The following is a 15,201-nucleotide window of genomic DNA, read 5'->3' as shown; positions in this document are numbered from 1 at the left end:
GGCTTAGGATCGACTGACTCGTGTGCAACGGCTGTTCACACGAAACCCTTCTCCGCATCAGCCCTCAAGGCCCTCGCTTGAGTATTTGCTACTACCACCAAGATCTGCACCGGCGGCGGCTCCAGGCGGGCTCGCGCCCTGACCCTTCCGCGCACACCGCCGCGCCCTCCTACTCGCCGGGGCTTCAGCTTACACGCCTTTGCCTTCCGGCGGCCGGGTATAGGCACGGAGCTTTAGCGCCATCCATTTTCAGGGCTAGTTGCTTCGGCAGGTGAGTTGTTACACACTCCTTAGCGGATTCCGACTTCCATGGCCACCGTCCTGCTGTCTTAAGCAACCAACGCCTTTCATGGTCTCCCATGAGCTCCGGTTTAGGCGCCTTAACCCGGCGTTTGGTTCATCCCACAGCGCCAGTTCTGCTTACCAAAATTGGCCCACTTGGCACCATCATCCGAGTGGGAGAGAGGGGGAGAGCAAGCCCCCCCCACTCTCTCTTGTCTCGCGGCTTCGCTCAAGCAAGCCGGAGATCTCACCCATTTAAAGTTTGAGAATAGGTTGAGGTCGTTTCGGCCCCAAGGCCTCTAATCATTCGCTTTACCGGATGAGACTGGTCCCATTCCAACTCGGCGCCAGCTATCCTGAGGGAAACTTCGGAGGGAACCAGCTACTAGATGGTTCGATTAGTCTTTCGCCCCTATACCCAGCTCTGACGATCGATTTGCACGTCAGAATCGCTGCGGACCTCCATCAGGGTTTCCCCTGACTTCGTCCTGGCCGGGCATAGTTCACCATCTTTCGGGTCCCAACGTGTGCGCTCCGGGTGCGCCTGCGGCCTGGGCCGAGGCGCCCCGGGAGTGCTTGCCGGCCGCACCCCGTGAGAGGCACGACCGGCCGTCCTCCCTTAGAGGCGGCCCGGCGTACCGGGCGCGCCCCACGCTTTCACTGCGCCTCTGGGTTTAGTATGAGTCCCAGTGACTCGCGCACATGTTAGACTCCTTGGTCCGTGTTTCAAGACGGGTCGGGAGAGCACCCGAAGCTGAAGCGCCGGAGACGGGAGCGGCCAAAAGCTGTCCGAGGGCTCCGGGGGCCAGCAGCCTGCCGGGGGCCGGGGACGTGGCGAGAGCCACGGCACCGCGGCCTCGGCCGGAGAGCTTGCCCCGGCGGACCGGACGCTCGCGTCCCGCCCTTACCTCCCTCGCGGGCGGAGGGCGGGGGCAGCGGGCCAGCTACCACGAAAAAACAGACCGTCGGAGGGCGGCCAGGCTATGTACCGGGGTCCGGGGCGGCCCTTGTCCCGCGCCTCGGCGGAAGCCACCCCGGTCTCTGTCCCGGGCCTTAGGCCGCAATGGTCCGCGAGGGACCTGCTCCTCCAACGGGTCCCGACGTCCTACTAGGGGCAGGAAATGCACCCCGCCGCGGCCGCGGCTTTAGACCCCGAGCGGCCGGTGGGCCCGACTCGCACCGGCGCGCGCCTCGCGGCGCGACCGGCGGCCGGGAACATCCGGGAGCACCCGCCCGGGGGCCGGCACTGCGCGGACGGGGCTGAATCTCCCCAATCGGTCTTCCGGGTCTCTCCCGTTTACCCCTGAACGGTTTCACGTACTATTGAACTCTCTCTTCAAAGTTCTTTTCAACTTTCCCTCACGGTACTTGTTCGCTATCGGTCTCGTGGTCATATTTAGCCTTAGATGGAGTTTACCACCCTCTTAGTGCTCCACTCTCAAGGAACACGACTCTGAGGAGAGTCCCCACCCGGGAGCGGCCGCGGTCCTACGGGCCTGGCACCCTCTGCGGGCGATGGCCCCATTCAAGGGAGACTTGGACTCGCTGGACCGCGCCCCGGGAGAGTGGGACCTCCCACACACGACATCTCCCTGCACGTCTCCGCGCGGGATTCCGTGCTGGGCTCTTCCCTGTTCGCTCGCAGCTACTGGGGGAATCCTTGTTAGTTTCTTTTCCTCCGCCTAGTAATATGCTTAAATTCAGCGGGTAGTCTCGCCTGATCTGAGGTCGGAAAGATGGTTTCTTGTACCGACGGGCCGATGTGAGCGGTCGGAAGCTTAGCCTCTCTCATTGAACTGATTTCTTTTTGTTTTGTTTTTTTTGTGGTCATTATTTATTGTGGTCATATCTTTCGCTCCCGCCCGGCAAGTGTGTGTCTCTCTCTCTGTCTCGGGAGTTTGCCTGTCTCCCATCACATCAAGCCGGGCGTCAGTTCTTCTCAGACGCGATCGGGGAAGGATGGGCCCCGTCGCCGAGGAGAGGAGGGCGAGCTAAGTCTATCCGCTCGCTCCACCGAACCCTGTGAAGCCTTCAAGGGCGACTGACTCCCCTTAACCTCCTCGCAGTCGCCGACGCCGCCACCGATTGCTCGGAGCGACGCCGGCGGTGCGAGGTGCAGGCTCGTCAGACCCCCCAGCGTAGGGCCGCTCGCGTGCCTTTATTTCTTTCTTTCTCTTTCTTTCTTTCTTTCTTTCCCTTATTATCTTAAAGACCGCGCGGGCCCACGGGTTTCATGTAGCCGACCCTCAGCCAGGCGTGGTCCGGGATTGGAAATCCAAGGACCGCAATGTGCGTTCGAAACGTCGATGTTCATGTGTCCTGCAGTTCACATGTCGACGCGCAATTAGCTGCGTTCTTCATCGACCCACGAGCCGAGTGATCCACCGCTCAGGGTTGTTTTTCTCTAGATTCGAGCAGAGCTTCGGGTAGGATGCTACTGCTAGTCCCGTAGGACAGGTAGTTGTTATTTTTCGAGGGGGAGCTGCCCCCAGAACAGCGGCACGGTCAGACCGCGCTCCCCTCTCGTTCAAGCGCCGCCGAAACGGCCTTGCGTGGGCAGATAAAGTGGCTTTAAGCCCAGTGCTCGCGGTCGCGCGGGTTGTCCTTGGATCCCTGAGGATCCTCGGAGCCCGCGTGCCGCCGGCACCCACTCACCATCTTTCGCTCCTACTTCCCACCTCGAGGCGGGACGGTCTTGCCGTCCCCCTCCGGGGGATTACTTCGCCGACCTGGACACCTCAGGCCGACGACGTTATCTCCGAGATCCGGCCGCTGCCAGGAAGAGCCGGTCCAATCACAGGCGAGATTACGCCTTCCGCAGAGCCCCGTTCATCTGGTTCATTCTTAATGCCTTCCTTTTATTAATTTTTGATGCGTCTTCCCCTCATTCGGGGGGAGACGGTGCGACTTTCGCCGACCGGTCCCCCCTCAGGTTGACGTCATCTATTTTTCAGTCATCAGTAGTGGTCACATATTATGATGCGTCTTCCCCCTCATGCGGGGGGAGTCGGTGCGACTTTCGCCGACCGGTCCCCCCTCAGGTTGACGTCATCTATTTTTCAGTCATCAGTAGAGGTTGTATTATCATGAATGACCAGACACGGGTACTTCCACGAGAAGGCGGTCCACTCGCAAGCGAGATTACGCACTCCCCCAGAGCCAGCAACCGTCCTCGGTTTCTTAATGCCTTCCTTCTCTGTTCGGTCACTCTCGGTGCCGTTAATGATCCTTCCGCAGGTTCACCTACGGAAACCTTGTTACGACTTTTACTTCCTCTAAATGATCAAGTTCGGGCATCTTCCCGGTGGAATCGAAGGGCCGAAACCCCGCGCCCACCGGTCCGAAGACCTCACTAAATCATTCAATCGGTAGTAGCGACGGGCGGTGTGTACAAAGGGCAGGGACGTAATCAACGCGAGCTTATGACTCGCGCTTACTGGGAATTCCTCGTTCATGGGGAACAATTGCAAGCCCCAATCCCTAGCACGAAGGAGGTTCAGCGGGTTACCCGGACCTTTCGGCCAGGGAGGACACGCTGATTCCTTCAGTGTAGCGCGCGTGCGGCCCAGAACATCTAAGGGCATCACAGACCTGTTATTGCTCAATCTCGTGCGGCTAGAAGCCGCCTGTCCCTCTAAGAAGATTAGGAGTCGCCGGTAGCACAGAGGATACCGGATGCGACTATTTAGCAGGCTAGAGTCTCGTTCGTTATCGGAATTAACCAGACAAATCGCTCCACCAACTAAGAACGGCCATGCACCACCACCCACCGAATCAAGAAAGAGCTCTCAATCTGTCAATCCTCCCGGTGTCTGGGCCTGGTGAGGTTTCCCGTGTTGAGTCAAATTAAGCCGCAGGCTCCACTCCTGGTGGTGCCCTTCCGTCAATTCCTTTAAGTTTCAGCTTTGCAACCATACTTCCCCCGGAACCCAAAAGCTTTGGTTTCCCGGAAGCCGCCCGCCGAGTCATCGGAGGAACTTCGGCGGATTGCTGGCTGGCATCGTTTATGGTTAGAACTAGGGCGGTATCTGATCGCCTTCGAACCTCTAACTTTCGTTCTTGATCAGAGAAAACATTCTTGGCAAATGCTTTCGCTTCTGTCCGTCTTGCGACGATCCAAGAATTTCACCTCTAACGTCGCAATACGAATGCCCCCGTCTGTCCCTTTTGATCATTACCTCGGGGCTTCCGAAAACCAACAAAATAGAACCGAGGTCCTATTCCATTATTCCATGCACTCGGTATTCAGGCGGCTGCTGCCTGCTTTAAGCACTCTAATTTGTTCAAAGTAAAAGTGCCGGCCCATCGTGACACTCGGTCAAGAGCACCGCGACGGGATTGTGTAGGCCCTCCCCGAGACGACCCGAGGCGTGGGAGCGTCGCCGCCCCCATCGCCCGCGGGCGCCGGCTCGGGCCACCGGCAGGACGTCCGCACGTGCGTGCCAGTTAGACACCGACGGGCGGTGAACCGGCAGCGTGGGACACAAGTCCGACTACGAGCTTTTTAACCGCAACAGCTTTAATATACGCTATTGGAGCTGGAATTACCGCGGCTGCTGGCACCAGACTTGCCCTCCAATGGATACTCGTTAAAGTCTTTAGAGTGTACTCATTCCGATTACGGGGCCTCGGATGAGTCCCGTATCGTTATTTTTCGTCACTACCTCCCCGTGCCGGGAGTGGGTAATTTGCGCGCCTGCTGCCTTCCTTGGATGTGGTAGCCGTTTCTCAGGCTCCCTCTCCGGAATCGAACCCTGATTCCCCGTTACCCGTTACAACCATGGTAGGCGCAGAGCCTACCATCGACAGTTGATAAGGCAGACATTTGAAAGATGCGTCGCCGGTTCGTAGACCGTGCGATCCGCCTCCATTTATTCAGAGTCACCAAGGCAAACGGCCGCGTGAGCGACCGATTGGTTTTGATCTAATAAAAGCGTCCCGACCGTCTCCGGTCGGGACTCGGTTGCATGTATTAGCTCTAGAATTACCACAGTTATCCAAGTAACTGTCCACCATCTAAGGAACCATAACTGATTTAATGAGCCATTCGCGGTTTCACCTTAATTTGGCTTGCACTGAGACATGCATGGCTTAATCTTTGAGACAAGCATATGACTACTGGCAGGATCAACCAGGGAACCGAAGACTCACTTGGAGCTCGTTTCTCCCCCTCCACGCGGTCCCGGATGGGTCCGGCGAGGGGGTCCAGTTCATACTTCAACGCTCGCACTCCGTGCGCCCCTGCGAGCAGGGGCCACTTCGTGCCGTTAGGGGGACGCCACGTGAGCGCCCCCAGAACCGTGGTGCCATTAGGGCACCCTTCCCTCTCTTCACTCGACATGCATAAGCGCCGAAGCGCCGTTTGGCATCGCGAGTCTAGCACGCGCCCGGACTACGAGTGAGTCGGTTGCAGTGTGTCCACGATACGCCGCCTATAGACCGTGTCCGGGGGACAGAGGGCCGCGGCATCGCGGTGGCGAAGGGTTTGCCGGGAAGGGGAACGAAGCCGGCCTTTTTCGTAAAATCGTTCCCCTGTTGCTTGCCGGGAAGGAGGACGAACCCGGTCTTTATCGTCAAATCGTCCTCCTGTTGCTTGCCGGAAAGGGGAACGAAGCCGGCCTTTTTCGTAAAATCGTTCCCCTGTTGCTTGCCGGGAAGGTGGACGAACCCGGTCTCTCTCGTAAAATCGTCCACCTGCTGCTTGCCGGGAAGGGGAACGAAGCCGGTCTTTTTCGTAAAATCGTTCCCCTGTTGCTTGCCGGGAAGGTGGACGAACCCGGTCTTTATCGTCAAATCGTCCACCTGCTGGTTGCCGGGAAGGGGAACGAAGCCGGCCTTTTTCGTAAAATCGTTCCCCTGTTGCTTGCCGGGAAGGAGGACGAACCCGGTCTTTATCGTCAAATCGTCCTCCTGTTGCTTGCCGGAAAGGGGAACGAAGCCGGCCTTTTTCGTAAAATCGTTCCCCTGTTGCTTGCCGGGAAGGTGGACGAACCCGGTCTCTCTCGTAAAATCGTCCACCTGCTGCTTGCCGGGAAGGGGAACGAAGCCGGTCTTTTTCGTAAAATCGTTCCCCTGTTGCTTGCCGGGAAGGTGGACGAACCCGGTCTTTATCGTCAAATCGTCCACCTGCTGCTTGCCGGGAAGGGGAACGAAGCCGGCCTTTTTCGTAAAATCGTTCCCCTGTCGCTTGCCGGGAAGGAGGACGAACCCGGTCTTTAACGTCAAATCGTCCTCCTGTTGCTTGCCGGAAAGGGGAACGAAGCCGGCCTTCTTCGTAAAATCGTTCCCCTGTTGCTTGCCGGGAAGGTGGACGAACCCGGTCTTTCTCGTAAAATCGTCCACCTGCTGCTTGCCGGGAAGGGGAACGAAGCCGGCCTTTTTCGTAAAATCGTTCCCCTGCCGGGCGGAGGACGGACCCGGGCTTTTCTTCCGTCAGTTGTGTCCTCCTGATGTATCCAGACACCACCCAAGGCTCAGGAATCGTCTTATGCGGAAAAAGGGCCAATTTATCAGCGACGCATCCGTTAGTTCAACTAGAGGAAGTGTGAAATTTTCCTACAAAATAAGGTGCCAGCGCGGCGTTTTCAGGGGAGACTCGTAACGTCTGAGCCTCAGAGAGCGCGACCCGGCCGAATGCGAGCGGCAGGTCCCCTAAAATCGGCCTACCTAACACGCACGGATGGGACTTTGAAATCTGAAGACGTGGAGGGCACGGACGGGAATATATATGCGGCAGAAGCCAGAGACACCGCCGGCAGCCTCACCGTGACCGCACGAGAAGTCGTCACTTGCGCCAATCTTGCACTCGAGTGCCGAGTCACCTACGAGCAGACCCCTGCTTCTGCCTGTCCATTGAGGGCAGCCGAGCACGCGATTCCCCAGGAGACGGACTTCTGTACACTTGTGCCCCTCTTGCCCTAAACGGGGTTCGAGCAGCGCGGGGAGAGGAATTCAGTCCCCGGCGGATGCGCGCTCGTTCTAAGTGCAGCTTCCGAGAGGCCGCCCGTGAAGGCCATCACTTGTGCCACTCTTGCACTCGGAATCGAGTGCCGACTCGAACCGGAGCCTCCGCCGGCCACTGCGTGGGTTGACGGGCGCCGACCCCGATGAAGACGGCGATCGGTGCACATGTGCCCCCCATGCCCTAAACGGGGTTCGAGCAGCGCGGGGAGAGGAATTCAGTCCCCGGCGGATGCGCGCTCGTTCTAAGTGCAGCTTCCCAGAGGCCGCCCGTTAAGGCCTTCACATGTGCCACTCTTGCACTCGTAGATGAGTGCCGACTCGAGCCCGAGTCTCCGCCGGACACCGCGCGTGATGACGTGCGCCAACCCCGATGGACACGGCGGTCGGTGCACTTGTGCTCCACTTGCCCTAAACGGTTGCAAGTAGAGCGGGCCGAGGCCAGCAGTCCCCCGGCGGATGCGCGCTGGTTCTAAGTGCAGCTTCCCAGAGGCCGCCCGTGAAGGCCGTCACGTGTGCCGCTCTTGCACTCGGAATCGAGTGCCGACTCGAACCGGAGCCTCCGCCGGCCACTGCGTGGGTTGACGGGCGCCGTCCCCGATGAAGACGGCGATCGGTGCACATGTGCCCCTCTTGCCCTAAACGGGGTTCGAGCAGCGCGGGGAGAGGTCTTCAGTCTCCCGCGGATGCACGCTGGTACTAAGGGCCGGCTCACAGAAGCCACCTGTAAAGGCCGTCACATGTGCCACTCTTGCACTCGTAGTCGAGGGCCGACTCGAGCCCGAGCCTCCGCCGGACACCGCGCGTGTTGACGTGCGCCAACCCCGATGGACTCGGCGGTCGGTGCATTTGTGCCCCACTTGCACTAAACGGTTGCAAGTACACCGGGCCGAGGAAAGCATTCCCCCGCGGTTGTCCGCTGGTACTAAGTGCAGCTTCCCAGAGGCCGCCCGTGAAGGCCGTCACGTGTGCCACTCTTGCACTCGGAATCGAGTGCCGACTCGAACCGGAGCCTCCGCCGGCCACTGCGCGGGTTGACGGGCGCCGACCCCGTTGAAGACGGCGATCGGTGCACATGTGCCACTCTTGCCCTAAACGGGGATCGAGCGGCGCGGGACGAGGCCTGCAGTCCCCCGCGTTGCCCGGTGGTACTGAGGGCAATCTCCCAGAGGCCGCCCGTGAAGGCCGTTACTTGTGTCACTCTTGCACTCAGTGCCCTGTGCCGACTCGAACCCGAGACTCGGCCGGTCTTCGCAGGCAACAGCGCGGGTTGACCACAAATTACACGGCGGTCGATACACTTGTGCCCCTCTTGCCCTAAACGGTCGCAAGTAGCGCGGGCCGAGGCCTGCAGTCCCTCGCTGTTGTCCGCTGGTACTAGGGGCAGCTTCCCAGAGGCCGCCCGTGAAGACCATCACTTGTGCCACTCTTGCACTCAGGCTCGAGTGCCGACTCGAACCCGAGACTCGACCAGTCTTCGCCGGCCACTGAGCGGGGTGACGGGCGCCGACCCCAAAGGACACGGCGGTCGGTGCACTTGTGCCACTCTTGCCCTAAACGGGGATCGAGCGGCGCGGGTCGAGGCCTGCAGTCCCCCGCGTTGCCCGGTGGTACTGAGGGCAATCTCCCAGAGGCCGCCCGTGAACGCCGTTACTTGTGTCACTCTTGCACTCAGTGTCCTGTGCCGACTCGAACCCGAGACTCGGCCGGTCTTCGCCGGCCACTGAGCGGGGTGACGGGCGCCGACCCCAAAGGACACGGCGGTCGGTGCACTTGTGCCACTCTTGCCCTAAACTGCCTCAGCCAACGCGGGGCGGAAGCGCGAATGGCCTGCCGGCGACAGTGTCCCCGGCGGCCGGTAGTCCAATCTCAGACTTCCCCCTGCTCGAGGAGAGCCTCGCTCGCCAAGCTCATATACTATAGTCTGGACCCCCCTTATCTCAGCATTCGTCAGTCACGGAAGAGGCAGAGCCGCGGACACCGGCGGATGGCCCTTCGGCTGCCGCCAGAAATTTTAATTAAGTTTTTCTCTTCCTTAATCATTTCCGATCATACTAAATTTTGTATATGTTAGAATACATACACATACTTACTTATATAACCGCTTTATTTAATATTTTTCTGCACTTTAGAAATTTTCGGACTTAGCCGCTGAAGCGACTCAAGTAACACGCACGGTGGGACATAGCCGCAGAACTGGTTTCAAGTACCACGCACCACGGGACATAGCCGCAGAATTCGTACCGTCCAAGTAAGGCCCAGCTAACACAGCGGAAATTTATTTTTAGTCAATTAACGGCATTACTATGCACAGCAAGCCCAATTTTCTTCAATTATGTGTATTTTTCTGCATTTTGGAAATTTTTTGGACTTAGCCGCTGAAGCGACTCAACTAACACGCACGGTCGGACATAGCCGCAGAACTGGTTTCAAGTACCACGCACCACGGGACATAGCCGCAGAATTCGTACCGTCCAAGTAAGGCCCACCTAACACAGCGGAAATTTATTTTTAATCTATTAACGATATTATTAAGCACAGCAAGGCCAACTTTCTTCAATTATGTATATTTTTCTGCATTTTGGAAATTTTCGGACTTAGCCGCTGAAGCGACTCAAGTAACACGCACGGTGGGACATAGCCGCAGAACTGGTTTCAAGTACCACGCACCACGGGACATAGCCGCAGAATTCGTACCGTCCAAGTAAGGCCCAGCTAACACAGCGGAAATTTATTTTTAGTCAATTAACGGCATTACTATGCACAGCAAGCCCAATTTTCTTCAATTATGTGTATTTTTCTGCATTTTGGAAATTTTTTGGACTTAGCCGCTGAAGCGACTCAACTAACACGCACGGTCGGACATAGCCGCAGAACTGGTTTCAAGTACCACGCACCACGGGACATAGCCGCAGAATTCGTACCGTCCAAGTAAGGCCCACCTAACACAGCGGAAATTTATTTTTAATCTATTAACGATATTATTAAGCACAGCAAGGCCAACTTTCTTCAATTATGTATATTTTTCTGCATTTTGGAAATTTTCGGACTTAGCCGCTGAAGCGACTCAAGTAACACGCACGGTGGGACATAGCCGCAGAACTGGTTTCAAGTACCACGCACCACGGGACATAGCCGCAGAATTCGTACCGTCCAAGTAAGGCCCACCTAACACAGCGGAAATTTATTTTTAGTCAATTAACGGCATTACTATGCACAGCAAGCCCAATTTTCTTCAATTATGTGTATTTTTCTGCATTTTGGAAATTTTTTGGACTTAGCCGCTGAAGCGACTCAACTAACACGCACGGTCGGACATAGCCGCAGAACTGGTTTCAAGTACCACGCACCACGGGACATAGCCGCAGAATTCGTACCGTCCAAGTAAGGCCCAGCTAACACAGCGGAAATTTATTTTTAGTCAATTAACGGCATTACTATGCACAGCAAGGCCAACTTTCTTCAATTATGAATATTTTTCTGCATTTTGGAAATTTTCGGACTTAGCCGCTGAAGCGACTCAACTAACACGCACGGTCGGACATAGCCGCAGAACTGGTTTCAAGTACCACGCACCACGGGACATAGCCGCAGAATTCGTACCGTCCAAGTAAGGCCCAGCTAACACAGCGGAAATTTATTTTTAGTCAATTAACGGCATTACTATGCACAGCAAGCCCAATTTTCTTCAATTATGTGTATTTTTCTGCATTTTGGAAATTTTTTGGACTTAGCCGCTGAAGCGACTCAACTAACACGCACGGTCGGACATAGCCGCAGAACTGGTTTCAAGTACCACGCACCACGGGACATAGCCGCAGAATTCGTACCGTCCAAGTAAGGCCCACCTAACACAGCGGTAATTTATTTTTAATCTATTAACGATTTTATTAAGCACAGCAAGCCCAATTTTCTTCAATTATGTGTATTTTTCTGCATTTTGGAAATTTTTTGGACTTAGCCGCTGAAGCGACTCAACTAACACGCACGGTCGGACATAGCCGCAGAACTGGTTTCAAGTACCACGCACCACGGGACATAGCCGCAGAATTCGTACCGTCCAAGTAAGGCCCAGCTAACACAGCGGAAATTTATTTTTAATCTATTAACGATATTATTAAGCACAGCAAGGCCAACTTTCTTCAATTATGTATATTTTTCTGCATTTTGGAAATTTTCGGACTTAGCCGCTGAAGCGACTCAAGTAACACGCACGGTGGGACATAGCCGCAGAACTGGTTTCAAGTACCACGCACCACGGGACATAGCCGCAGAATTCGTACCGTCCAAGTAAGGCCCACCTAACACAGCGGAAATTTATTTTTAGTCAATTAACGGCATTACTATGCACAGCAAGCCCAATTTTCTTCAATTATGTGTATTTTTCTGCATTTTGGAAATTTTTTGGACTTAGCCGCTGAAGCGACTCAACTAACACGCACGGTCGGACATAGCCGCAGAACTGGTTTCAAGTACCACGCACCACGGGACATAGCCGCAGAATTCGTACCGTCCAAGTAAGGCCCAGCTAACACAGCGGAAATTTATTTTTAGTCAATTAACGGCATTACTATGCACAGCAAGCCCAATTTTCTTCAATTATGTGTATTTTTCTGCATTTTGGAAATTTTTTGGACTTAGCCGCTGAAGCGACTCAACTAACACGCACGGTCGGACATAGCCGCAGAACTGGTTTCAAGTACCACGCACCACGGGACATAGCCGCAGAATTCGTACCGTCCAAGTAAGGCCCAGCTAACACAGCGGAAATTTATTTTTAGTCAATTAACGGCATTACTATGCACAGCAAGGCCAACTTTCTTCAATTATGAATATTTTTCTGCATTTTGGAAATTTTCGGACTTAGCCGCTGAAGCGACTCAAGTAACACGCACGGTGGGACATAGCCGCAGAACTGATTTCAAGTACCACGCACCACGGGACATAGCCGCAGAATTCGTACCGTCCAAGTAAGGCCCACCTAACACAGCGGTAATTTATTTTTAATCTATTAACGATTTTATTAAGCACAGCAAGCCCAATTTTCTTCAATTATGTGTATTTTTCTGCATTTTGGAAATTTTTTGGACTTAGCCGCTGAAGCGACTCAACTAACACGCACGGTCGGACATAGCCGCAGAACTGGTTTCAAGTACCACGCACCACGGGACATAGCCGCAGAATTCGTACCGTCCAAGTAAGGCCCAGCTAACACAGCGGAAATTTATTTTTAATCTATTAACGATATTATTAAGCACAGCAAGGCCAACTTTCTTCAATTATGTATATTTTTCTGCATTTTGGAAATTTTCGGACTTAGCCGCTGAAGCGACTCAAGTAACACGCACGGTGGGACATAGCCGCAGAACTGGTTTCAAGTACCACGCACCACGGGACATAGCCGCAGAATTCGTACCGTCCAAGTAAGGCCCACCTAACACAGCGGAAATTTATTTTTAGTCAATTAACGGCATTACTATGCACAGCAAGCCCAATTTTCTTCAATTATGTGTATTTTTCTGCATTTTGGAAATTTTTTGGACTTAGCCGCTGAAGCGACTCAACTAACACGCACGGTCGGACATAGCCGCAGAACTGGTTTCAAGTACCACGCACCACGGGACATAGCCGCAGAATTCGTACCGTCCAAGTAAGGCCCAGCTAACACAGCGGAAATTTATTTTTAGTCAATTAACGGCATTACTATGCACAGCAAGCCCAATTTTCTTCAATTATGTGTATTTTTCTGCATTTTGGAAATTTTTTGGACTTAGCCGCTGAAGCGACTCAACTAACACGCACGGTCGGACATAGCCGCAGAACTGGTTTCAAGTACCACGCACCACGGGACATAGCCGCAGAATTCGTACCGTCCAAGTAAGGCCCAGCTAACACAGCGGAAATTTATTTTTAGTCAATTAACGGCATTACTATGCACAGCAAGGCCAACTTTCTTCAATTATGAATATTTTTCTGCATTTTGGAAATTTTCGGACTTAGCCGCTGAAGCGACTCAAGTAACACGCACGGTGGGACATAGCCGCAGAACTGATTTCAAGTACCACGCACCACGGGACATAGCCGCAGAATTCGTACCGTCCAAGTAAGGCCCACCTAACACAGCGGTAATTTATTTTTAATCTATTAACGATTTTATTAAGCACAGCAAGCCCAATTTTCTTCAATTATGTGTATTTTTCTGCATTTTGGAAATTTTTTGGACTTAGCCGCTGAAGCGACTCAACTAACACGCACGGTCGGACATAGCCGCAGAACTGGTTTCAAGTACCACGCACCACGGGACATAGCCGCAGAATTCGTACCGTCCAAGTAAGGCCCACCTAACACAGCGGAAATTTATTTTTAATCTATTAACGATATTATTAAGCACAGCAAGGCCAACTTTCTTCAATTATGTATATTTTTCTGCATTTTGGAAATTTTCGGACTTAGCCGCTGAAGCGACTCAAGTAACACGCACGGTGGGACATAGCCGCAGAACTGATTTCAAGTACCACGCACCACGGGACATAGCCGCAGAATTCGTACCGTCCAAGTAAGGCCCACCTAACACAGCGGTAATTTATTTTTAATCTATTAACGATTTTATTAAGCACAGCAAGCCCAATTTTCTTCAATTATGTGTATTTTTCTGCATTTTGGAAATTTTTTGGACTTAGCCGCTGAAGCGACTCAACTAACACGCACGGTCGGACATAGCCGCAGAACTGGTTTCAAGTACCACGCACCACGGGACATAGCCGCAGAATTCGTACCGTCCAAGTAAGGCCCACCTAACACAGCGGAAATTTATTTTTAATCTATTAACGATATTATTAAGCACAGCAAGGCCAACTTTCTTTAATTATGTATATTTTTCTGCATTTTGGAAATTTTCGGACTTAGCCGCTGAAGCGACTCAACTAACACGCACGGTCGGACATAGCCGCAGAACTGATTTCAAGTTCCAAGCACCACGGGACATAGCCGCAGAGCCATGACTTTTGAGTTAAATTTCGGAAATTTATTTTTAGACAATTAACGGCATTATTGTGCACAGCAAGCCCATTTTTTTTCAATTAAGAATATTTTACTGCATTTTGGAATATTTCGGACTTAGCCGCTGAAGTTATATTCGTTCTATTTCTTATTCTTAGGAAGGCGCTATCACGGCACGGTCTCGTGCTTCGAAGCAGCCCCGTAACTATACTCGCCGTCTGAATTGGCCTCAGGAAGCGACCGTCCCAATACAACCCATCAAACACAGGCGTAGTCTCTTACATGACTTACTTTTAATGCGTTAACGGCTATACGATGATTTCTTTCGAGACGGGGCACCGCAAGCCCAATTTTAATGATTTACAAATACTTAACCATATTATTATTTTTATTATTTGTTATTGACTGCAAATGATTTTATCCCCGGTGGCAGTGACCTACAATAAGGTACAAGAACATAAGACACAACAAAACAATGCGATACATCAACACAGTGAGACAGAAAAAGAATAATTAGAGGGCACAACAAAAAGAATAAGACACAACAGAACCATAAAAGAAAAACATAGGACGCAACCAAAACAACACATCCCACTCACTCACTCAAAATCAAACAACTCATAAGAATACAAAACCATCTACTTCACTATATTACGCTTTCTTCCTCCCTAATTCTTCTTCTTCTACTCCCGTTATTCGTGTTGTCTTATGTTATTTTTATTCAAGTTACTATTATTAAGAAGGCGCCATTACCGCAGGACTCTTTCACCGAAACAGCCTTCTGAGCTACCACGCGCCGTCGGACTTTTGCCGCAGACGTCCCGGGCCTTGGCGGCCGGCAAGCCTCTCGTCGGGGAGAAAATCGCCTTCCGCCCGCGCAAGACAAATGCTGAGATAAGGGGGGTCCAGACCTACTATGGGGAGGACTTTGGGAGCAGGTCCGAGTGCGCGGCCGAACCG

The 15,201-nt window shown here is 53.4% G+C and overlaps 2 non-coding genes and 1 pseudogene across 2 annotated transcripts; all 3 read right to left on the bottom strand.

Annotated features, from left to right (window-relative positions):
- On the bottom strand, positions 1-2,013 carry LOC147870374 (large subunit ribosomal RNA; annotated as a pseudogene; the record flags this gene model as incomplete).
- A 509-nt stretch (positions 2,014-2,522) lies between these two features.
- On the bottom strand, positions 2,523-2,678 carry LOC147870373 (5.8S ribosomal RNA). Its single transcript, XR_015533497.1, has one exon. It is a non-coding gene; the product is annotated as a 5.8S ribosomal RNA (ribosomal RNA).
- Positions 2,679-3,502: 824 nt separating this feature from the next.
- On the bottom strand, positions 3,503-5,420 carry LOC147870372 (small subunit ribosomal RNA). Its single transcript, XR_015533498.1, has one exon. It is a non-coding gene; the product is annotated as a small subunit ribosomal RNA (ribosomal RNA).
- Positions 5,421-15,201: the final 9,781 nt, after the last annotated feature.

This window comes from Zootermopsis nevadensis, unplaced genomic scaffold (assembly GCF_977971745.1).
Source record: "Zootermopsis nevadensis isolate Lab colony 2312 unplaced genomic scaffold, Znev_1.0 Znev_ptg000306l, whole genome shotgun sequence".
Taxonomy (NCBI): domain Eukaryota; kingdom Metazoa; phylum Arthropoda; class Insecta; order Blattodea; family Termopsidae; genus Zootermopsis; species Zootermopsis nevadensis.
Note: the sequence above shows the minus strand (reverse complement) of the source record. Positions and strands in the feature narration are given on the sequence as shown.